The sequence below is a fragment of the Cupressus sempervirens genome, chromosome 3 (assembly GCF_028749045.1).
Source record: "Cupressus sempervirens isolate cs-2001-9-10 chromosome 3, ASM2874904v1, whole genome shotgun sequence".
NCBI classification, from domain to species: Eukaryota; Viridiplantae; Streptophyta; class Pinopsida; order Cupressales; family Cupressaceae; genus Cupressus; species Cupressus sempervirens.
The window spans coordinates 1,111,354,364-1,111,379,864 of record NC_143120.1 but is presented as its reverse complement, the minus strand read 5'-3'; the positions used below and the strand labels follow the sequence as shown (position 1 = coordinate 1,111,379,864).

Sequence of the window (25,501 nt, the reverse complement as noted above, 5' to 3'; positions counted from 1 at the left end):
TATGTGCCCGTCACCAAATGCTACTAGGCTAGTAGAGCATAAATCCATTGAAAAAGATGAAAGCCATTTTGCTTCCTGCGATGAATTTGGTTCTTGGAAAAGAAATCAAGAAGTAACGAATACTCGGTGAATATTCCAATAAATACAAAATGAATCTCCAATAATATGTGCCTGTCACCAATACTACTAGGGGAGAGGACCCGGTACTTGAACACCCTAACTTTGCGCTGATCAAAATCCTACATGAAAATTTCAAATCACTCCTAATTTTCTACAATAGCTTATTTGGTGAGTCGTCTACTTATAACTAAGCTTTCCAATCCACATCATCAATTATGATGCCACATCAGCGTGTTTTTTGCCAAGTTGTCCAAAACAATCCAAATAAAAAGTGAGACCATTGGTCATGCAAAAAGGGTACCCATACTTGCACAGCTGATGTGGCATCACATCATTGGTTACTTTTTAGAACAAAAGGTACATTTTCATTCATTTTTTGGTAATCATCATTATACTAACAACTTTAAAGTCACAATTGGTGCAATGTTGTAAAAAAAAATTAGACATTAAGGGCCCGTTTGGTTCGTGGAATTTAAAAAACTTGGATTTCTACAAACCTTGGTTTAGCCAAATCAAGGTTTTGTATATCTTCATTCCAATTTTTGGGATTTTACTAAAACCGTTTGTTTCACTTGGAAGATGCGTGTGAAGACACATTTTTATGCGTAAGCTTGGAGTTGAAGGCAAATTTCAAAAAGTAGTCCAATCTATTGTTTTTACACTCCTTAAAAAACAAAACTACGTTTTGATTTTCAATTCCTAACTTTTTTACGAAGTTGGAAACCCTGGTTTTGAGGCAAAATTGGAAGTCCTGTATGCTAATTCTATTTTGCAAATTTTGAAACAAACGCACAAATTTTCAAATCCTGATTTTGAAAAAGCTAATTCCTATCATCTTCGAGGGACCAAACGGACCCTAAGTCAATACGTGTAGATATGAAGTAAACAATTCGTATCACAACCATTGAAACCCGTTCAAATAGTGGGTCCTTTCCCCTAGTAGAGCATATAAATCCGTTGGAGAAGATGAAACCCAAACCCAGTTTGCTTTCTGCGATGAATTTGGTGCTTGGAAAAGAAACCGAGAAGTAACGAATACACGGTGAATATTCCTATAAACCGAATTGGCAAAACCGAAGCATCCCTGCAAGGTATTCTGACCTAGACCAGATGCTCTGAAAATATAAAGCTCGTCGTCCGATCATGATCATAGTATACCTGATATCAATGGACGCTTTGTTCAATTTTTTCACACGTATGCAATTTGTTCCACAGCTAACTTAAATGTCAAAACTCCCCCTTCCCGACTCATTGATTGCTTGATGGTTATCCTTCTGATCTTTGATGAGGTTGGGTTTTAATTTGAAGTCAATCAACCCGCTGTGCCTTTTTTTATATTCAGAGTTTAGCTATCAGAAATGGGTTACATTGGGGTTGAATTTTTAATGTTGTTGTCAACAGTAGTGATGGTGGGTGTGGCTCGTGGTATAACACTGGATGCATTCCCAAAGATATTGAAAACTTCTGGAGATAACATCACTCTGCATTGGGAAGGCATTTCTTCTCCTTCATATTTAGACTGGGTGGGCATTTATTCTCCTGCCGATTCTGCAGATGATCATTTCATAGGTTACATTTTTCTCTCGTCATGCCCAAATTGGAGAAAGGGTTCTTGTTCTACAAATATTCCCCTCATAAACCTCAGATCTCCTTACGAGTTCAGAATATTCCATTGGGAAAAATCTCAGATTACAAATACCACTCCAGTGGATTCAGATCACAATCCTTTGCCCTCCACTGCCAATTTACTGGCCAAAAGTCAGGTAGTCACATTTCAGAACTTGAATCATCCAGCTCAGATCCACTTGGCGTTTACTTCCAATGAAGACGAGATGCGTGTCATGTTTATTACCAAGGATGATTTCAAGAGCTATGTGAAATATGGGCTTGAAGAGGAAGGGCTACACAAGATGGCAGAGGCTTTGTCTATCACTTATAAGCAGTCTGACATGTGTGATGGGCCTGCTAATAGTAGTTTGGGATGGAGGGATCCCGGTTACATTCATGATGCGGTCATGCGAGGACTAGAGCCAAGAAAGCGTTATTTTTATCAGGTAAAGATTTTTTTTTAACATACTTTAATATTCTGCAGACCAGAATAGGTCACCAAGATTCACATTCATATTCCTGTTGTCAGGACGAAACCATCTCTTCTAGCACACTGGCATTTTCGTAATCATCCCTTTTATGAACTGGGAAGTTTGAAACCAGGCCTGATGGACCTGGTGATTTCTTACTGCTAGTTCTTGAAAAATGTTTGTTTCACTTCCAACCACTAAAAAGTAATTTTGACCAATAACTTATAAGCATTATCTCGTAGTTGATTACAAAACACGTTTGCATCAAATAATTACCAATGTAAGGTGCTTAAATTTGCAGTCTAATTTGATCCATCGTGTTTAACCCTAACTTCCCCTTACATGTGTTTTTTCCAGATTTATTTTGAACTCGGTTATTATGGAATTTCAGAAGTTAAAAGATTTTTAATAGGAAAACTTACAAATATGACCTATATATCGAACCTTGACTTTGCCATCGTTCTCACCAATCATCTTGATGGAGAGATGGCCCCTGAAAATATCAATTTAAGAAAATAAATAAATAAATAAACTACCATTTTTTTTTTTAAATTGGAATTTTCAGGGGCCATCTCTCCATCAAGATGATTGGTGAGAAAGATGGCAAAGTCAAGGTTCGATATATAGGTCATATTTGTAAGTTTTCCTATTAAAAATCTTTTAACTTCTGAAATTCCATAGTAACCGGGTTCAAAATAAATCTGGAAAAAACACATGTAAGGGGAAGTTAGGGTTAAACACGATGGATCAAATTAGACTGCAAATTTAAGCACCTTACATTGGTAATTATTTGAAGCAAACGTGTTTTGTAATCAACTACAAGATAATGCTTATAAGTTATTGGTCAAAATTACTTTTTAGTGGTTGGAAGTGAAACAAACATTTTTCAAGCTTCTGTAGGTGTTGAAATTTGAAACAACTAAAAATATGAAAAATTCACTTTCAAGCATTTTCTATCCACCTAGTGCTATTAGGCATTGGGTACCTCCAACTTCTTGAGCTGTGTGCTATGCCCGGAAATCCCTCTTTCATGTTTTGTGGCTTGGAAGGGGAAGTTTGGATTGTTCCGCCGAGCCTCCAATGATCCAATCTTGCCTCTTCATGTCCTCAACTGGATGCAGAGGGCCCTGCTTGTGCATATAGGAAGAGTCTTGAATGGGAACTTGAAGAGGTCAAACATTTGAATTCACATTCATATTCCTGTTTTCAGGACGGAACCATCTCTTCTAGCACACTGGCATTTTCGTAATCATCCCTTTTATGAACTGGGAAGTTTGAAACCAGGCCTGATGGACCTGGTGATTTCTTACTGCTAGTTCCTCTGGTTTTTTTTCCAAGCCGGCAACTTCAGAAGTAATTCCTCCTGCTGCTGTATTACCTTTCCCTGTAAAGATCAAAATACTGTAATTTTCTTTTTCTATTTAGAGCTTCACTTCAAGAAATTTTACAGTTAGAGCTGTTCTACCAGAGAACCATAACAATGCTTGATTTCTGATGATGGAAATTATCCATTTTACTTTTGACGAGTAATATTACTCAAGTTCACTGCTACATACCGGTTTAACTGACTCCATTTTAACACTGATTCCAGATACATATTAAGCTGTTGGTAATCGCAGACAAATCCTGAGCTATCCAGACAGAAAATTGAAGTATATTAAAGACAAATTTCATCCAAAAACGTTAAGAATAGAAAACAAATGAAAAGTGAGTCCTTTTTCACCAGCAATATGAAATAGGAAATAAATGGGGAAATGGCAAAATAATTACCCAGTTTCAACCAAAAGTATGAGAAGTTGGGATGGAGACATAAATTTTCTTTGAGAGCGCATCATTGTGGTTTCCAACACTTTTGGCGCCTCTGACACCATGTCTAAAATTGCAAGATTCAAACCTAACATCTAGATGTGGTTAATAGCTGCTCAATCGATGAGCTACCTGCCTATCCAATGATGAGGAAAGGCAGGGCCCCACTTGTAACCTGAGTCCATTATTGTTGCTGTGAGTATAGACGTGGTCATTTACATAGAATGATTTCTTAAATAATGAACATCTTGTGTGTTTTATGATGAGACTTTCAGAAAATTTACAATCATAGAAAGAAAATTCCAATAGAAAAACTCAGCTATGTACCCCAGGGACGGGTCCCCGGCCAAAAAATCCATGTTTCCGAGATGTGGATATCCTGGGGATGGGTAGGGGACATCCCCCAGCCGTCCCCAATTAGGCAAAAAATGTAGGGGATGTCCCCGGTACTTGGGGACTTTTGGGAGAAAAAAAAAGGGGACGGCTGGCTGTCCCCAGTATGGAAGGGGGACATCTAGAAGTCCCCTAATCGTATTGAGGACGGCTGACCGTTCCCGTTTTTTGTGAAGCTTAAAAAAATATTAGAACAAAAAACTTTATTTTGTTTGTCTCTACTTGGTTGTCCAGTGCACTCTGCCCCTCCAAATGCCCTAAAAGGTCAAAAAGACCACATTAAATGGTTGTTTTGTCATTTGTTTGGTTTCGCCTGTGAAGTTGGAGTGTGTTGCAGCTGGCTGGGGTTTTCATTTTGCAAGAAGAGGAGGTGATTTTTTAGCTTCCAAGAGCTTGAGCAGCAGTCTGCTTCATTTTTCTATATTTTGTTTTCTATGTTGAACTTGAGCATGATGATGAAACTTTATGGCAGCCCTCTAGCCTTTGGGTATATTTAGATATCCAGATTTTTATGATATTGTTCACTGCTAAACTTATATTTAAATATTTTATTTCACATATTGATATGCATATTGACAATTAAGTACTCAAATTGGTTATTATTTCCTAGATGGCATTCAAATGGTGTATGTCAAGGTTCTATAATGTTTTAGCTTGTACAAATTTGTGCCTAGTTTCATATGAATGACATGTATATTTGCAAATTTCAGTGTATATTTTAAAATTTCCCTATATATATAGTCGTCCCCATTTGCCGCCCCCCCATCCCCAAAATCGCCAAAAAATTTTGCTGTCCCAAAAACCTGTCCTGGAAACTCGGGGGAACATAGTAAAATTGCAATTGGTGCCATTGCCCATTTTGGGTATATGCAGAAACAATCGTTTTTATCTCCACAAAGGATTATCATTAAAGTAATTTAGAGATGTCAAATATTAATGATCGTAATATCCATAGCTATCATTGTTAATTTTCTCAATTGTAATATGATTAATTGTCATGTCCCCTTCTTGAAATAGGATTTATTAACTTAGTTGCTGGATTCTTCCTAGATATGCCAGATCCAAATTCGGATCCTTAAGGATCCAAGCACGAATCCGGATCCAGCCCGCAGATCTTGATAGATCCACAAGCAAAATCAAGGATCCTGCCCAGATCCTCAAGGATCCCGCGGATCCTAACGGATCCACAGGCAACATCAAGTATCTTGCTCGGATCCTCAAGAATCCAAGCTACAACTTGAGGATCCACAACCCGAATCCTCAAGGATCCAAGCCACAGCCCAAGGTTCCTCAAGGATCATAATTTCATTTGAAATTCAGTAATTCAATGTGCATGTGTTGATTTTCTTTATAATCGTGAAAATAAATCAATTATCAAGTACGCTAGATTCAAAGATCCATACTAGAATCATAAATTCATACTATGAAATGATTTGGTTTTAGAATTATGTATATTTCTCTCATTTTTTAGTGTGTGTATATATATATATGCACATGAATCCTCCACGAATCATAATTGGGAAAAAGAAATCCAGAATCCATGGATCCGATTCAAGTGCCCGAATTGAAGGCAACTAAGGGATTTAATAATAAACAATAATGATTAAAAAATTATATAGAGGAATAAAATAAAAAATAATTAAAATTTAGTTAAGTAAATGGTCAATGAATTGTTGAAGTTGTCTTCCTCAAACATGATATATAAAAGGGAGAGGAGAGAAGTAAGATGAATTTTGCATGATAATGAAGAAAAAATTAATAAAGGAATAAGAAATAAGGAAGTGAATTATAAAGAGTTGTACACTTCCAATGTGTGTCGACTTCGAAAGGCTCTCTCTCTTCTCAAAAGGTCAGATATAATGATGAGATGTGACCTCTCCTTTACATGGAAGATATAAAGGAAAGAAAGTTTTATTTGAGGAGGAGAAAAAGCGAGATATTATGGGTACTGCAGCAGACTTGTATGAGAGGGGAACAATTAAGAAAAGCAGATCTTTGTGAATACTTCTAGCAGATCTAACATAAAATATATAATCAGATATCTAACCAGAGTTTGAGCAGAACAAAGAACATATATAAAGCAGAAGTAGAGCAGACATTCAAGCGGATTTAGGGAAAACCTTTAAGGCAGATCTTAAAGGTTGCCTGGAAGATAGAAGAATAATTCCACTTTAATGTATCAAGTATATAAAGGAATTGTTTGTGATGAATAATAGCTATGAAGTGGCATCACTAACAAAGGACACTCCCTTATGGAAGGGCAGATACCTCCAAAGATCGCATATTTTGAGGGAAGCAAGAAGACAAGGCCGAAGTCACAAGGTTCGAGTTCGAATTCGAGTTGACAACAATGAAGTTCGGCAAGACGAAAAAAATTGAAAAAAGTTCGACATTAAACTCGCCTTATAATATAATGATGAATAAAAATAATAAAAACAAAAATAATTAATAAAAGTATTAACAAAAAAAATAAAAGTATTAATAAAAAAAAAAAAAAAAATATTAACAAAACTAAAAATAATGAAATAATATATAAAAATAATAATAAAGCATCAACAAAATTAAAATAAATAAAAATAATATAATAATAAATAAAAGTATTAAAATATATACATTAATGATTATACATTAAAACTAAAAAATAAAATCACAAATACTAAGTTTGAATAAAATTTATATACATCAAATCAAACATTCAAACAAACTAAAGCTAATAAAAAATAAATAATCTAATAACAAATAAAATAAATAAAACACAAGCTTACAATATTAAAAATAATATATTAATAAATAAACAATGATAACATTAAAAAATTACATAACGACAACCTAAGCTTAAAAACAAATAAAACAAACATAAAGTTTAAATGCAGGTCGTCCCTTTTGGTATTTCAAAACTACCAAGCAACCAAGTACCTGATACTAGGATTTTGAGGATAAGTCTTGGTCTAAGGGTTAGCCACCTCCTATATTCAACTAAGAAATCTCCAGATTTGGATCCAACTTTACAGAATCACGAGAATTCTCTACTCTTTAGGTTCAACAAAACCAAGGTGGGTGCACCTTAGGGATAATGTGGATACATGACTGGTTTATGGTTCTTCACTTCAACATACGCTTATTAACATTTTCTTTCTATTTCACTTCTATCCCTTACAGCAGAAAATGGTCACAATTCTTCTAAATTTTACAAATAATCCTTGACAGTAGCAGCTAACAATGACGTTCAAGGTATTATTGCAAATAAGTGCTGACCAAGGTGGGTGCACCTTAGGGATAATGTGGATACATGACTGGTTTATGGTTCTTCACTTCAACATACGCTTATTAACATTTTCTTTCTATTTCACTTCTATCCCTTACAGCAGAAAATGGTGGGTGCACCTTAGGGATAATGTGGATACATGACTGCTTTATGGTTCTTCACTTCAACATATGCTTATTAACATTTTCTTTCAATTTCACTTCTATCCCTTACAGCAGAAAATGGTCACAATTCTTCTAAATTTTACAAATAATCCTTGACAGTAGCAGCTAACAATGACGTACAAGGTATTATTGCAAATAAGTGCTGACCAAGGTGGGTGCACCTTAGGGATAATGTGGATACATGACTGGTTTATGGTTCTTCACTTCAACATATGCTTATTAACATTTTCTTTCTATTTCACTTCTATCCCTTACAGCAGAAAATGGTCACAATTCTTCTAAATTTTACAAATAATCCTTGATAGTAGCAGCTAACAATGACGTACAAGGTATTATTGCAAATAAGTGCTGACCAACAATTTAACTTTACATTCATGAAAGTAAAAATTGATTTGATTGTAAAGTTTTTTGCTTCATGCAACTCCATGATTTCTTCAACATGCAATTGAATAAATGATTAGTGCCCTATCCATTGGCATTTAGAGTCTACCAAACAATTTTGACCTAATTAATTGCCTTAAAATCAGTTATATCAGCAATTAACCCTAAACCCCATTCTTATGAATATCCTTCTTATATAACTGGAAATCCTATCAATTTATTGAAGCATTTACTTAATTCCTTGAATTAAAAGCAACAACAAATTGATATACAACATATCCTAGTTGCATTAAATTGCATAAACTTTGCTCATACAATCTCAACATAACCAACACATAACAATGGAGATAGAATTTAGAGAAAACAAATATGGTAGAACATTCCCTTTGTATTAATTCTCCTTGAAAATTATACAACTAATGTAAACTCAGAAATACAAAGGTATGACAACTTCTCATTCAATATGTTCTTGTATTCTTAGATTTACGGTTCAATACATCATAAAATTGACACCAAGACTGCTTGGACCGAATGCAAGACTAGCATAATACTAAAAAATATGTAAATTTCGGACTCTTCCTCTAGCCTTGGGATCTCATTTATATAGCATGAGATGCAACAAGCTACGAGTTGAGAGGGAAAAGGACAACTGTTCTTAGCACAAAAAGATTTTACAAAAGGGGCCCAAACTGTCACTATTACAAAAAGACAAAAGCTTGGTACTTTCTTGCACCCTACAACAAAATATCTTTATCATTTATCCGTTTGTGGTGGGACCATTGCTGTTGTGGCTTCATGTTGCTGAGGGGCTTCGTTTGATGATTGATCCATTTCTATTTGTTGTCCTTCCAACTGTGGGACAATCTGATTTGCACATGAAGTATCAAGTTCTGATACTTGGAAATTGATTGCAATTCGTTGCTCTCCCTCCAGATCATCATGGATTGTCATGTCCACAGTTACAATTGGTTGTTCTTTTGTTGAATCATCAGTTTGAATAACTGTCTCTTTTTTCTGAAGTTAGTTGCTCTTCTTTCCTTTCTTTTGGTGCATCAATTATTTGTAACTCATCCGGGTCCACACCATCTTCATCAGTTTCTTCAAATATCAACTGATTTGCTTGAGCAAGATCTGACATCCAGTTATTGAAAAGTGAATCATCTGGTCAATTGAAGTTCAATATCTCCTGCTGTTTCTTCAGGATATCTTCTCCTAATTTCTCAATTTCATCAAAATCCTTTTTGAAAGAATCAAAGAAAATCTGAACCAGCATAACTTCCTCCGTTGTCTTGGCGAATCATATGTGATCTTTTTTACTTACGACTTTATTTAATCTAATGCACATCAAATCATCCAACTCCTTAGCCCACTTTTCTTTATCCTTCAATTTATCTACAGCCTTAAGTGCATGAGGGAAAAGCCCAAAACTTTTTTTTACCAAGATATTTTGAAAAATAATTGATAATTTTCCTCTGTAGCACAATTCTCTTATTATCAAAATCAAAAAGACCATTAGTCATATCAAATGTTTTTTCTACTTGTTCACAAGAAAGACTAATAACTGAATAACATAAAATAGTAACATCACTATCCCTACTGTTCCATTTGTTCACAATTGGCTTCAAAGTGGCCTCATTACTTTTCAGCTCATTCCACACATCCATTAATTTTGACAATTGCTCATAAAATACAGGCCAACCTATCCTATTTACTAGATACATAATCGTGTCTCTTATTTTGTTTTCATACTGAACACCCAGCTCCACATGCATTGACCATAATTTAGTCTTTTCTTCTTCAAATTCTTCAGCTATATACAATCTGGGTTCCTGTGGGGTAGTTGGCATTTCTATAATTGGAGTTGTGGTGAAAGGTGCAACTGGAGGACGAGGAGGATAGGTAATCCTTGGCTGACTAGACTCTTCTCCTACTTTCCTTTTCCCCAATTGTTTCTCCATTTGAGCATTCATTCCTTCCATTTGGTTTGTTCTCCTCCCTCTTTCTTCATATGCCTCTAACACCTCAAATTTATTATTCAATTCTAAGAATTTGTTCTCATCTTTGGTAGCAACTACTACTCCAAAATCTGCTATTGCTTTGCTCATCCTAGCAGCTCTGTCACTATCCACCTCATCTGCCCTGTAGACCATAAGACTGCCTATAAGCTTAGAATCTGAAACTTCTTGAATTCTGGCTTTATCTCTTTTTTGAATTGACCATATTACCAAGGTTTGATGGTCATCGCTATACTTTAACCCCTTGTGGGCTTGTAAGACTTCTTCCTCACTCTTAAATTGGGTGTCTTTTGCCTTCCTTACTGTGTCAAAAATCATTGCATTGGCAATGTCCCACTCAAGTAATATCAAAACTCCCGAATCCTTCAGTAGTTGCCTACCCCCTTTAGGGGTTATCTATGCAAATTCTTCTATAAGGTCAACTTTGACCTGTTTCTCAATTTCAGAGTCCTGTCTATCAAGTTGCTCTACTTTAATCATTTTGCATTTTGCCTCAAAATTGTAAATGTTTCTTCTCCACAAAAATTGAGTGAATGCCCTTGATTTAACAAAACTTTCATCCTCTAAGAACTTCTTAGATGCCTCTTCCACTACAGGATCAATCTCTTTTCCTCTAAAATCTCCCACAGTGAGGGCTAATGTAGGCATAGGGGGCTCCTCACGGATTCCTTCCTCTATATCTGTTGTGGTGATCACAATGTCACTCTCCCCTCCCATTTGTTTCAGCCGTTCCCTTAAGGATATTTCATCTTCTATGCGAAGGGGAGTTTGTGTGGGGGAATACTCTTCAACCCTAAAAGAGGAACCCTATTCTAGTTTTTGTCTCTTGGAAGTAGGGGCACCAGGTGGGCTCTCAGAAAGCTGTCTCTTGTAAAGAGGTACAGGCTGCACACTCTTTGCCACTACATACCCAGGTCTTCTTTGCAATGTATATTGGCCTAGTGTTATGATTACTCTATTAGCCAATCTAGTCTCTACCTTAGCTGCCTTGTCTGGATAAGTTTGGGTTAAGATTGCTTTCTTTTCATTCAAGGTTTGCATAAAACCAGCAAAATTGTTCATGAGCAAATCCATTTTGCCTCTCCAATGTTTCTTTTCAGCAAGGGGATCATATTTTGGCTCAAAAACATTTACAAAATTTGGCGCCTTACTGTATACTTTCCACTTTTCTTTCCTAACCTCTTGTTCTTGCAATGAAAATTGATTTCTAATTACATCTTCCGTGAAGTAAACTATATGCTTATGGGATATGGCTCTTGTTCTCTCTTTGAACAAATTAAAAAAATCCTCAGGATCTATGAATCGGGAATGGGATTGGGCCATCTGATATTTATCCAGAAATTTCTCTAAATTTCTCCACCCTTTTTTAACAATAACAAAATTATGCACAATAGTAATTTGAGGAAAAAAGGTACCTTTGGATCTACCAATCAGCTCTTTCTCTTCTAGCAATCCTATCTGCCATAGGAGTTCAGCAATCCCTACCTTTAAAGGCACTTGGTATAGCAGTACATGTGGTTTTCCAAGGAAACCATATACTCTGAACATAGTGGATACTGCATACGGGATAATGTCTCCCCAATTGTGACTTACCTTCAATCTTTTTGCATAATCCTTTAGTCTAATTAGTTCTAGTAATGATTGAGGTATTCTAGGACTATCTCCAGCCAATAAAATCCTCATCTTGGAGGCAAAATATCTGTCAAGTCTTACAAAACTGGCATTTGTGACCTCCCATGTCATATCAACACTCCACAGTTGGACTAGTAATCTCTCTCCATCCTTCTCCAATTCCAACTTCATTTCTTTAGAGAAGAAAGTAATTCCTTTATACAAACATACATACATTAACATGGAATACCAACATAATGGTTTATCAACTTTAGCCTTAGCTATACCCATTAATCCATCATGAATTTCTTTTGCTAAAAGAGTAGCAAAATAAAAAATAGAGCTCATGCCATATTGAAGTGTTTGAGCAATAATGAGAACAATGGATCCTTGAATGTGATCTTGTTCATCTATTCCTAAAATTCTGCAAAGAGAGAAGTATAGTGCCTGAGCCCTAGGATTGAAAAATTTCTTTAATAATGGCTCTGGGGTAGAAGCAGTTACTAATGGGACAAAATGCTCTTCAATGGCCTCTTCTCAAGTATACCCTCTGTGCATCATATCTAGTCTGCAAATCCTCTAGGTCAATCTGTTCATGCACTGCATGATTAGGGTTTAATTTGAAAACTTCCCTAATTAACTTAGGCGGAACCCTAAAAAGATTATCCCTAGCATGATTTTTAACTATCCTTGATATAGGGTCATATTTCTTCGCCAACATTGCGAGTAAGTCATCATCAAAGAACACTCGTGGGACAATTAACCTACCAATGTCAAATTCCCAAGGGCGTGTTCAGTTTTCTTTTTGCGAACCACTTATGGAACAACTCTAAACCTGCAATAGATGTCTCAGCATCCCTCAACCAATTTGCTTTGTCGTAGAAACCCTCACTGACCAATAACCTAGGGTTTTTTTGGTATCAACTCTTTTCGTTCGGAGAATTCATTGGTAAATTGTGGCATTTGTTCTAAGAAATCATCATGTAAAACCCTTTGTTGGTAGTCTACTTTTCCTGAGAAATCTTTTCGTGGAGGCATATTGAATATATTATCTTACTGTGACTGTGATTTCTCAATTAACCAGAAGTTTTGATACCTACCCGACTTTCCTCTTTGTTTCACTGAAAAATTTGTTAGCAGCAATTCGTGACTCTTAGAAAATGCACTTTGAGCTTTGAATGTTTCCGCTCTTTGAGAATTTTGTAACCTTAATGTTCAATAATGAGAAAAGTGGAAATCTTATGACAAATTTGGTCTCACACGAAGTTGCATTGATCAGAATTAATGCTTCTAACAGTCATATTTCAGGTCGCGCCGCGAAATTTGAAACCCCAGCCATTGATCTACATCAAATCGGACGATTAAGCTTTAAAACAAAAAGGCTGCATTACCCTTTTTTGAAACAGGACAGGTGTGGAAACCTCACTTACCCACTTTGCTTAAAGTCTGATCAATTTCATAATGCGGGGAACTGACGAGTGTCGATCTCCAAATGAATGATGATCATGAAAGATTCCTATTATTAATCCATCCACCTTAAGATTTGGGGCCCACTGAGCCAACTCAACATACACCTCCGCATGCACATAATACGCCTTGGCAAATTAGGATAAGACATTTGGTATGTACTCCACCGCAGCATTACCTGGCAACCTTCGAAACAGTTGACCCCACATGTCCCCGTGTCGCAATGTCGCTTCCCCGCTTTCTTTAAAACTCGATTATCTTTATAATGCGGGGAAGTGATAACCATCGATCCTCCAAATGATCAACGGTTCCACAAGATTCTCTTTGTTGTAATACAGTCATTTACTGTATCCAATGAGGTAACACCAATTTGCCAACTTGTTTTGACAACTTTCTAGCTGTTCGGACATGTTTCCCTTATGTGGCCCACAAAATAAATGACCTCACCAACTAAACGTGGCATCACCGCGCTTTCCCGCTTTCTTTAAAGTTCTTTCATTTTTCAGGATTTGGGGAAGCGCCCATCGTCGATCTTCTCAAGATCTGACAGATAGGAAAATTGCTCAATCTTACAGTGTTTCAAAAGGCTAAACCGCAGGGACAGGTGTCATGACAGTGCTTCCCCGCATTGCTTAAAGGTCTGACATGTTCAAGAATCAGGGATACGCCTATCGTTGATCTTCATCATTAGACGGTTTGGAAAATTGAACTTTCATCTATTTGATCTGCGCTGTTACCCAATAAAATCTTGCCGTCATGCCACATGTCAACCTCTTGCAATTTCGTGACTTGACCATATTTTCACTTGAGTTGACCTGCGACCGTGCGAACAACTGCATATCCATCCTTGGTTGCCACTCCACAACTTAAAATTTTTACTCAACATTAACCCTTGCGGATGTGCGATAAGGCAATCACAGTATTGCGGCCTTAACTCCAGGTTAGCACTAACCCATTGTGACTAGGCGATAAGGCAAACCTTAACTTCAACTGAAAATGGGCCCACAGATACACATGGCAATCAGGCGTATTCCCGCTTTGCTTAAACTTTATTCAACTTTAAAATGCGGGCATACGCCCACCATCGATCTGGAAAGATCTAATGGCAATGATGAAACACTGGAAACCTACACATTCTTGAACTGCACAACGGTCGCACCACCGCGATTGAAAATCTTAACTCCACGCAAACCCCAGCTACCTAGTGACAAAGCTTTCGCTCTATCACGACTACAAACCATGGTTAAGCTAAATCACTTGCAACGCTGTGAACACATTAAAACTTTAACCATTTAAACTTGTCGCCCAGTCGCAATAGAAAATGTAACTGTAATCATTTAACTTGCGAAGCTGCGATAACCAAAAAAACATTGATCGTCCAGTCACGCCATAGACCGCAAAAAATTTCCTAACCGCTACAAAGCTGCACATCATGAAAAGAAACAATTATCGCACAGTCGCTCCTCCAAACGATGCTGGCAATTAAAACGTAGCGAAGCTGCGCTTGGGAGCTTCTTGCAAAGTCGCAACTTAAGGGCAAAACAATATAAAAGATACAAAGGGCCAAAACTTAGGGATATGAACATATGCATGGTTTTAATGAATCCCATTAAAATTTCAAAATCAAAACCCTTAACGAGAGAAAAGACAAGGTAAACCCAAGGGTTTGGACATGGATGGCAAAATTTTTGAAACCCAAGGCAATTCTAGACAAATACTTCCAGATTTTCACTGGTTTTTTGGAAATTTTAGGTAAACTGAAAAATCAGGCCAATAATCCCCTCGCTGTATAATGGTGTTTTCATTGCAGATTTTCAGGATGTCACGGCGGGCAATGCTATAGAGTCCAGATAGTGATAGAACATGCACACCATAAATTACTGTTTGCAATGCAGAGTCCAATTGATGACAGAACATGGCTGTCGGGATTTGCCCTGGCCGTCATCGAGAGAGCATTTCTAAACTCGTGCTTTACCAGTAACTGAAAATGTTTATTTATAATTTTTTTTGCCAAATACCCTTTCTTTAAATTGCAGCTATTTTATTGATTGTACGAATTTGATGTGAATTTATATGATTTTTTTTTTCATTTTGATGGGTTCTCTGAATTTTGAACTTGATGCCAAAAATTCGGCGAACCTTGTGACACAGCATAAGGCCATGATAGAAAGATTTCAGCGAGGCATCGAAGAGGGAATAAGAATGCAACTGAGCAAGAGATCTGCAGTCTCACAGTTAATGAATCAGACAACAGTTTATATACTGTTTGAGGCATTGATATGATGCATAGTGCATTTTGATTTGCCTGATCAATTATCTTGCTTTCATTTGATAGGAAGTAGGAATGTATGCATGATTAATAATGGTGAAGATTCCTTTAAGACCTACAACCATTAAACCATCCCATTATGGAGGGGGGATATGGTACATGCAAGGAATGCAAGTAGCATCATTTGAGTAGTGGTGACCCAAGAGGGACTGGGAGGCCGAATGGTGGGTCTCATTCTGTGTTCTTGAGCTTGATGGACAGGCTCGAGGTGCCTTGTATGATCTTCCATGGTACTTAATAATAGAGATGGATTTGGAAAATCCTTAGGAGATTTCCTCATGCACATTACAATGGAATACATATAAGGGATGCAATTAGCACCTAATGTAATATCCCCTTATGGAAATTCCTCTAATTTTGCACTTCAGTGAAACAATTATGCTTATAGAGAATGTGGTCTTGATTGGAAATGTATTACGGACTTATTTCTATGTAAAACTGGTATAAAAATTGACTTCAAGCAAGGACTTAATGGGTGTATGTCACATGAATATGAAATGCTATGATTTGACCTTCCTTATATGATGCAAATTTTAATTCTGTCCAAGAGAGATGTCAGTTCTGAAATCTGATAATTATATATGCAAATGTGCCACACTTATTTATAATCATTACAAGAATATAAGCTTCTGATCTTTCTTTGGTAAGATCGCTATTCCCAACTGATCTCCTTATAATCATGCAGTTGGATTGCTATGAGTCCTATACAAATTGCTTTTTTCACAGATTTCTGTGCTACTTTGACTTAATTATTGATATAAAATATGTCCTTCAATTCTTTAATGATAAGATCAATACAAATGTGTCTTTGGACTTCAATAATAAGATTGCTGTGCCTAGACCACCTCTCTATATTGTGCAATTTGGATGACTCTGAATTGGAATTATGATCCTGATCATTCTATCTGTTACACCTTGTTGTGAGTCTAATTTTTGTTGCTGTTCCTGAATAGTGGCTTTAGTTTCATGTGGGAGGCTTATGCTTAGTCTGCTCATTATGTCTGATTATGATCCTTGTTTCTTGCAATAATCTTTGCTGTTTCTACCTTTCAGTTCTTTCTTTTCATGTTTTCCATGGCCTTGCCAAACTGTGGATAAATACCACCTTTACTCGGCTGTATTCAATCTCTTAAGTGCTTTTTAAGTATGAAGAGTATATTTCCACAAACTTGCCTCTTGGAGAAATCGACCATCTTCCCTTAATAAGCAATGAAGGGCATGATGTGAATTTTTTTTATCTCATTGATCATAATTCTTGCAAACTGAATTAGTAAGTAAACAAATAATGCATCTTCCCTCTAACTAACAATTTAATTAGCCAGTTAGACGTCTAACTTAGATTCAACTAAACTATCAATGTCTTAGGCCTTCCATGCCCGGAACATGTATTTGTCATAGTATTGTTTTAGGAATTAGATGGGGATATTACACCTAAGTTCCATTCGGGTAGTGGTAACCCCATGTGGGGCTGGTAGGCGGTTTTTCATTTTGTGCTCATGGGCTTGGTGGAAAGGAATAAGCTAACTATATTCCATTTCTTTCTTTACTTGAAAATGTGAAGTTGTAATTTTAGGGCAAAAACTATGGCGTTGGAAAAGGAGGGCATTACATCAATTTAAGAACAAAGTTGGTAAATTTTATAAAACGATATAAGAACATAGAGTTCTCATCATTGTTATAAGACCTGAACTTGGCTTGGACTCGAAAAATAATTTTTGACTTGGATTCAGACTAGGACTAGGAATTGACAAATTTGAAAACCCAATAAATTTAGAGATTTTAAGGATTAAAAAATTGTTTTGTGCACCCTTGAATGAATAAACTTTGAGATACAATAACCTCATCAAATAGACGCTATTTTGATCACATAAATATATACCCAAATTGTAGCCAAAGGAAATAACACATTAGATAAATGAATATTGTCAAATGTATTCAAAGACTTATGGAATATGAAATCCATGGAATCTTAGGGCCCATTTGGTTGCAGGCATAGGAATGGAGAATAGGGATGCAATATTGGGAATAGGAATGGCTATTCCAATAACAACTATTTTTTGGAATGGGTATAAGCTCATTTTAGAGGTAAAATGAGAATATGTATTCCCATTTCCTATTCCATTTGACGAACCAAACGAAGAATAGAAAACGTATTCCAAATTTTCTACTCCTATTCCAGCAATCAAAAGGGCCCTTATGGAATATGAAATCCATGGAGTCAAAATGAATACCAAAACTAAAAGGATAAGTCTATGGCTCATAAGAGCCTATATTACTCATCCCAACATTGCGACTAGTCATGCGTTGGTGTCTAAAATACTTGGGTGATGATGTAGTCATGATATTTTCTTGTGTCTTAGTGATTGGTGTGTACATTCAAGTGAGGAATTATTGAAGTTATCTTGAAGCCTCCAAGACTGTATGTTTTGTTGTCAAGCTCATTAACAAAGAGGATTTATTATGTAAATGATATTAGTTATCTTTTAGTTTGTCCTTAGCCAAGATAAAGAATTGTTCTATGAGTTGTGTGTAGGGTATGATGATATATCTCTACATTATGTAAAATGCCATTTCTTGCCAACTATGACCTAACTTGTATTCAACAGTACAATGATTGTAACATGCCAACTTTGCTATGCAGTCCTTGTCTAATCAAGTTGTCCAATGTATAAAATAAGATAATCTTAGATTGTGGCTTTAACTACAGAGATGCAAAGATTTGCAGCAAGGGATATATACTTTGTAGACTTTATGATCATGATTCATCATTGTTTTACTTGCTTAGACTTGTAGTTTGATGGAGCTTTGGGGGCAACACTAAAATAAGGTCAACCGCATCACTCCTCGCAGAGTTTTGCGGGTGTGTGAAAAAGATAGGTAGAGAAATAGGTATAGATCTTAGGGGGAGAGGAGAGAGAGAAACATAAAGGATAAAGGAATAGTGCTAGGGAGTTGGATAGGTCTAGAATTCAGGAGAGACAAAGAGAGTGAAACAAAGAGAGTAAGAGAATGTTGATTACTGAAATTCAACTATTTGAAAAATTTAAGATATTCTAAAGGATAGAATGGCATTATAATGTCTGTTGATCGAAAACCTCTCTGAAAATCCTACCAATAACACCTATTGAAATGTTACTTATGCTTAAATGCTAAGTTACTGATTCGGATGCGGAATCGGAAGCGGATATGGGATGCGAGCCTTTTTAAAAATTTTCTTTGGGTACGGATGCATTTGGAAACGTCTATATATATAATATTAATATATGCAAAGAATTTAAACAAATTATAAATACAAGAGCTTAGAGTTAGAAACTTAGAAATATACAAACATACATCATTTGGTAGTATCATTAATCATATGATAGTTCACCATTGATCAAGATTCAAGATATTGCACATGTCAATTAAATAGTTCAAGCTTCAATTTAAAACTTCACAAGCACAAATATTTATGTTCTAGACTCCATGTCCAAACTACAAAATCAGAAGTATAGTTCATGATTCAGTGTTCACTAGTCAGAATCATAAGGATTCTCAAAATAATTTGGATCCCCCTTATCTCCAACCGTTGCAAGGTCCATATCATTTGAACCAAGAATGGTTCCACTTGCACTAGATGTACCATGTGTCATGGACCTATCATCACCATCATCCATCATCGTATTAAGATCACGAATTGTTGCATCCAAGTTTGCACACTTAGGGAGTACATCCCAAAGTTTGGCTGCCCCATCCATGTATTCACCATACTTACGTGACAAAAGACACAAGTTGGTATGAATGTAGACCAAGTCCTTAGCTTTCTTTGACCCCAATTGGTTGCGCTTCACTGAATGGATATAGAAGTATGTACTCAAATTCCTTTCAGCAGCAGAAGAACTTGCAACTTGCATCGTGTTCACATAATTAATTTTTGAAAATTAAACATACAAACGAAAAGTAAATGTCAATATGACAGATGTTAAACACTAGATTGTTCATTGTAGAATACAACTCATAATTTAAAAACAAATATCAAAACTTACTTGTGAGAGGATTTTAATTGCAAAAGGTTGTAGATGCTTGGCCATACATGTACCACCATGTGATTGCCACCATTTTATTTTGGTCCTTAATTGTAAATGGAGTAAGCTTTGCTCCGAAAGCAAATAAGCCAAACTCTAGCCTCACCTCACCTTTTCATACATCTCATCATCTTGGAAGATTCTTGCAAAATCTTTGGAGCATTAATTAGCTACCTCTTCATCAGCATATGGTACATTCTATATGGCATAGAAAGTACCGCCTTGCTATAATATCTCGAAGATAAAGCATATGCAAGGAGGTGCAATGGGGTAGTCATTTTCTCCCAACAATAAATAATTATTGCTTTCACTTTACTTGCATAAGGCTTGACATTTTGTAGGGTCACTCTCAAGTGGTTGTATAGAATGTTTTACCTACTCAACCATGGTGTCCATGTCATCATACACATCTCCCAAGCGAGGTGTATTTGTATCAGCAAAGCGAAGTATAGTCATGATGGGCTCGGTAATATCCAGTACATATTGCACATGAACCCACCAATGTTCATCCAAGATTATACCCTTAATCTTTAGGGCTCTTTCTATATTTGAGGCCTTCCACGGACCCCATTGAGGACAAATGACCATTTGGCTCAAAGCATCTTTCACCTTGAGAGGCCGTCTTATAACAGCAATATGAGATGCAAAACGGGTCTCAACAACCTAAGCAAGTTAACATTATGTCAAGTGACAAAAAATTGTAAATATTAACTAAATTACAAATCCATGAAATGTAATAATTGCAAAAAAATAATTTACCTTCAGCAACTTTAATTGTGAATATGTTGTAAAAATGGATCGTGACATGATGTGGTTAGTCACAAACATTTGGATGTCCTCTCTTTGTATATTTGCTTCACCCAATCTATTTGAGTGCTAATTTGTTGCGTAATCAAGTTGAGGGAGTGTACAATGTATGGTTTCCAAAAAATATGGTCATATTGACCCTCAACCAAAGCATCAACTCCCTTGCAATTTTTGGCATTGTCTGTAACAACTTGGACCACATTCTCACAACCCACCATATCTATGGCCTCAATGAGAATATTAGAGATGAATTGTGAATCCTTCACTTCCCCTTGAAAATCAATTGCCTTTAGAAACATTGTCCCTTTGGGGGGCACTGCAATCACATTAATTAATGGCTTGTTTCTTGTATATTTCCAACCATCAGACACAGTTGTCACACTCGAAGTTTTCCAAGAATTTCTAATGAGTTGAAGTGCTTTCTCTATAGAAACTCTCTCCTTTGCAAGAGTATGGTATGCACGTTTTCATACACAGGACTTGTGTAATCAGCTGGTGCTTGTTTGATAGCTCTTATCATTTCCTTCCAATATGGTGATCTTACCAAGTTAAAAGGAAGACCATTAGCATAGAGGCAACGTGCAATGGCTTCATCAATATGCTTTCTTGCCTCCATTTTAAATGTAGAGTGCGATGGGTATCTTTTTCGGGCTGTTGCAAGATTCTCTACGTCGTCCTCCTCTCCTGGTATAGTTACTTGCATGAATGGATGTTTGGAAGATACAATTGGTTCCATTTCAGTGGGTGGTTGCATTTTTTTTGAGGAAGGAGGTTGATTATAACTTTTTTTTGATCTTTTAACCAAATGATCAACAACCTCTTGTTCTTTTACAAATGAAGCTATCTATGCATTAGACAACCGTTTCTCATCTGCACCTTTGCATGTTCCAAAACCTTTACTAGCAGGGCCCATGAAATGAAATTTTACCCGAGAATAAGAGCTATTGAAAGGCTTTCCTTTGTTACTTTGACAATAATTACTGCTCCAAATATAGGAGTCATCACTTGCAACCTGTGATATTCTTGTTGTATGTCTCCATAGAGGAGACCCTAAATCAATTTTGAAATTATTCTCTCCTTGCCTTGCCACTGAACTGACCTTGTCCTTCCATTGAACACTGACTACCGGTGCAAACCATTCTTGCACAATACAATGTAGTTTCTTTGTATAATAGGAAACTGAATAAATTCAATTAAATAAAAAAACTATGAATATCAAACATACTAGTAAAAAACAATGATACAAAACCATTCAAATAGATACTTGAACTTGTTTTTTCAATTTCTTTAAAAAACAATTCGAAAAAAACTTGAAAAAATTCATCAAAATCTCTAAATACTTCATTAAAACACTCAAGAATGGGATAAAATGCTTACCTCTTAGTGTTTTAATGAACTTGTGGAATCCAACCCTCAACCTACAATTGTTCCTCTTCGAAAATAATCAAGTTGCCTTCAAAATGCCAAAATGGAAGCCAAATGAGAAGAGTAAACCCAACTTCAAACAAAATGATGGTTGAATAGTTGAAAGGCCTCTATTAGGGCCGTTTAAGGATTTGACAAAAACAAATATGATATTATAAGCCTAAATAAATATAAGTCAAAAAGGCATTTTTTTTTTCTATTTAGACGTTTGTGGAGGGCATTCGGATGCGTTCGGAAGCTTGCAAGCAACTAGATGCTATTTGGACGCCATATGCAGGCTTTCGAATAACAAGCTTTTGGATGCATCTGGATGCTTGTAGATGGCAACTAGATGACATCGATAGGGCATTGCCTTGCCTCCGTGTGTCCGTTCGCCTCCGCTTCCACCTTCGTGCTCTCCTGCTACGAATCAGTATCCTAACTTAAATGGTATATTTCATTTACATAACCAAACAAGCATTAAGAGGTTGTAAGTTTTGGTAAAAAATAGTAACTAAAATGTTAGACACATGCTTTGCATTATTTTTATTTATGTTAACTCCCCTACCCACTCCTTAGTCTTGGTCGTGTGTTTCCAGACTTAGAGAGTCCAAGTGCTAAATCTTTAGGACTTGGTCAAACCAACACGCTTTTGGGCTCACTGGTCTAGACGAGTCCTAGAATAATGGTTCTTGTCTACAAAAATACCCCCTGAATTGTATACAATTGCGGGGATCAAACCCACTAGATGATGTATTAGCACCTATAAAACCCTGTTAAGGGTTGATAAGGAATGCACATTTATTCAGGCACTTGCCTCGAGCTTATTGTTCTATTACAGCAAGGGGGAAAAAAATCAGTTTGGACTACAATCCAATAAGTGGACAATGTAATGTCCCAACTTCTGGTTTAAGGAACAAACACAAGAACTTGTAGTAGATTGTTAGTACATGATAATTTTTTTTTTATGAAACTAAGATCCTACATGTTAGTAATGATGAAATAATTAGCTATTAACTAAGTACTACCCTTTCTAACCTCTCCTAATCCTTAGGAAGAATCCTTCTCAGGTTTACTCAACCCTTTAGTGAGAATAAATCTCGGTTGAGCAACCATCATATAAAGAATGCACCCCTAAGGCCTTTGGGATCTCGGATAATGAGCATACTCATTAATAATCACTACTTGGTAGAGATCCCACCTCTAACCAAGTCTCTAGTCTCTAACATATGTATATGATTAACCACTACAATATGTATTGTCTCTAAGAGATTCTTTATAAATCTTTCTCTGGGTTCCAGTTCGGAATCCTGACATTTAATCAAGAATGTCCTCTAATCTTTGAGTTCTCTTAAAAGAAGCTTGACATTCGAATGAATGTCCTCTATCGAGTTCTTACTTGATCTCTATGAGAACTATAAAGTTCTCATCTCAATCTTTGATCTTGATAATTCTAGCTACCGAATGATTCATATTTATTAATGAAATAAACATATCAAATGAATACACCTCTGGTTCCCTTTGTTTTTCATTTTATAATCCTTCATAGAATATGTATTACTTTAATTCCCAACATTCAACATATATTAGTTTAGTTTTTTCACTTTCTCTACTCTGATGATTTTGTAGTTAGGCATAATTTTTTTTTAATCCTCCCATATTGTATTTATCATCACTGTCCTTTTCAAAGAGTTGTAAACCTTCATAATCACAATCCTTTTGAAAAGTCACAACCCTTCATTATCATAATCCTTTGGAAAAGTCATAACACTTCATAATCAAAATCCTTTGGAAAAGTCACAACACTTAATAATCATAATACTACCAAAAAGTTACAACACTTCATAGTCACAATACTATAAAAAAGACACAACCTTTCGTAATTAAAATCCTTTTGAAAAGTCACAACTCTTCATAGTTAAAATATTTTTTTAGTGTCATAACCATTCATAATTACAACCTTTCGAAAGAGTCACATCCTTCCATCATTGAAAATATTTGAAAAATGTCACTCATTTTCTTCTCATTCCTCTTCTAAAGTTCTTTCTTTAACCCTTATTTTCTTTTCTTCTTCCTTACTATTAACATGAATTCTCTTCCCTTCTATACCTTTATTTTAAAGAGACATTTTTATTAGATCTCTTGACTTTTTATTAGATTTAGTTAATTTATATTATGTTATTTATTTATTTATCTATTTTATATTTATTATCATTTATTATTAATTCTCCTTTAAAAAGATAACATACTTTCTTTAATATTTATTATCATTTATTTATTAGTATAAATATATAGTTATTTAATTATTTTAATATTATACTAAATATTATTTTATTGATAATATATTATATATGTAATTTTTATTTCTTATTTCTATACTTGAATATGATTTCATTATCATTATTTATTTAATTATTATTAAAATTATATCTTAAAATGGGGATATGATAATCCGCCCTTTCTCAAATTGCTTGTCCTCAAGCAATTAGATAGTTTCTTCTATTGATTTGAAAGATGTATGTCATTTATTCTAAATTTTTAGGTTGTTTTTATTGACATGATTGACCTTATTCCAATTTTCATTGGCTTGCTATATTAGTCTTTCATATGAGTTATTTTCCTCCTCTTTTACTCTACAAGATGGCAGGATCATGCTCTAATACCATTGTAATGTCCCCACTACTGGTTTAAGGAACAAATACAAGAACCTGTAGTAGATTGTTATTATATGATAAAAAAAATATAATTATGAAATTAAGATCCTACAACATGTTAGTAATGATGAAATAATTAGCTATTAACTAAGTACTACCCTTTCTAACCCCCCCTAATCCTTAAGAAGAATCTTTCTTAGGTTTACTCAATCCTCTAGTGAAAATAAATCTTGGTTGGGTAACTGTCATATAAAGAATGCATCCCTAAGGCCTTTGGATCTTTGTTAATGAACATACTCATTAATAATCACTACTTGGTAGAGATCCCACCTCTAACCAAGTCTCTAGTCTCTAACATATGCATATGATTAACCACTATATTATATATTGTCTTTAAGAGTCTTTACAAATCCCTCACTGGGTTCCAGTTCGGAATCCTGACATTCAATCAAGAATGTCCTCTAATCTTTGAGTTCTCTTAAAAGAAATTTGACATTCTAATGAATGTCCTCTACCAAGTTCTTACTTGATCTCTATGAGAACTATAAAGCTCTCATCTCAATCCTTGATCTTGATAATTTTATCTACCGAATGATTCATAGTTATTTATGAAATAAACATATCAAATGTACACACCTCTGGTTCCCTTTAGTTTTTCATTTTATAATCCTTCATAGAATATGTATTACTTCAATTCCCAACATTCAATATATATTAGTTTAGTTTCTTTACTTCCTCTACTCTGATGGTTTTGTAGTTAAACTCTTTTAGGTATAATTGTTTTTTAATCCTTCCATATTGTATTTATCATCACTGTCCTTTTCAAAGAGTTGCAAACCTTCATAATTACAATCCTTTTGAAAAGTCACAACTTTTCATAATCATAATCCTTTGGAAAAGTCATAACACTTCATAATCAAAATCCTTTGAAAAGTCAACAATT

At 35.5% G+C, this 25,501-nt stretch overlaps 1 pseudogene across 1 annotated transcript in view; it reads left to right on the top strand.

Moving 5' to 3' along the window:
• Positions 1 to 1,088: 1,088 nt before the first annotated feature.
• LOC149570681 (putative inactive purple acid phosphatase 2) overlaps positions 1,089 to 25,501 on the top strand; it is a 48,997-nt pseudogene continuing 24,584 nt past the window's right edge. The window contains exon 1 of the transcript XR_016363006.1: positions 1,089 to 2,174. The product of XR_016363006.1 is annotated as a putative inactive purple acid phosphatase 2 (transcript). The remainder of the gene's footprint in view (positions 2,175 to 25,501) is intronic.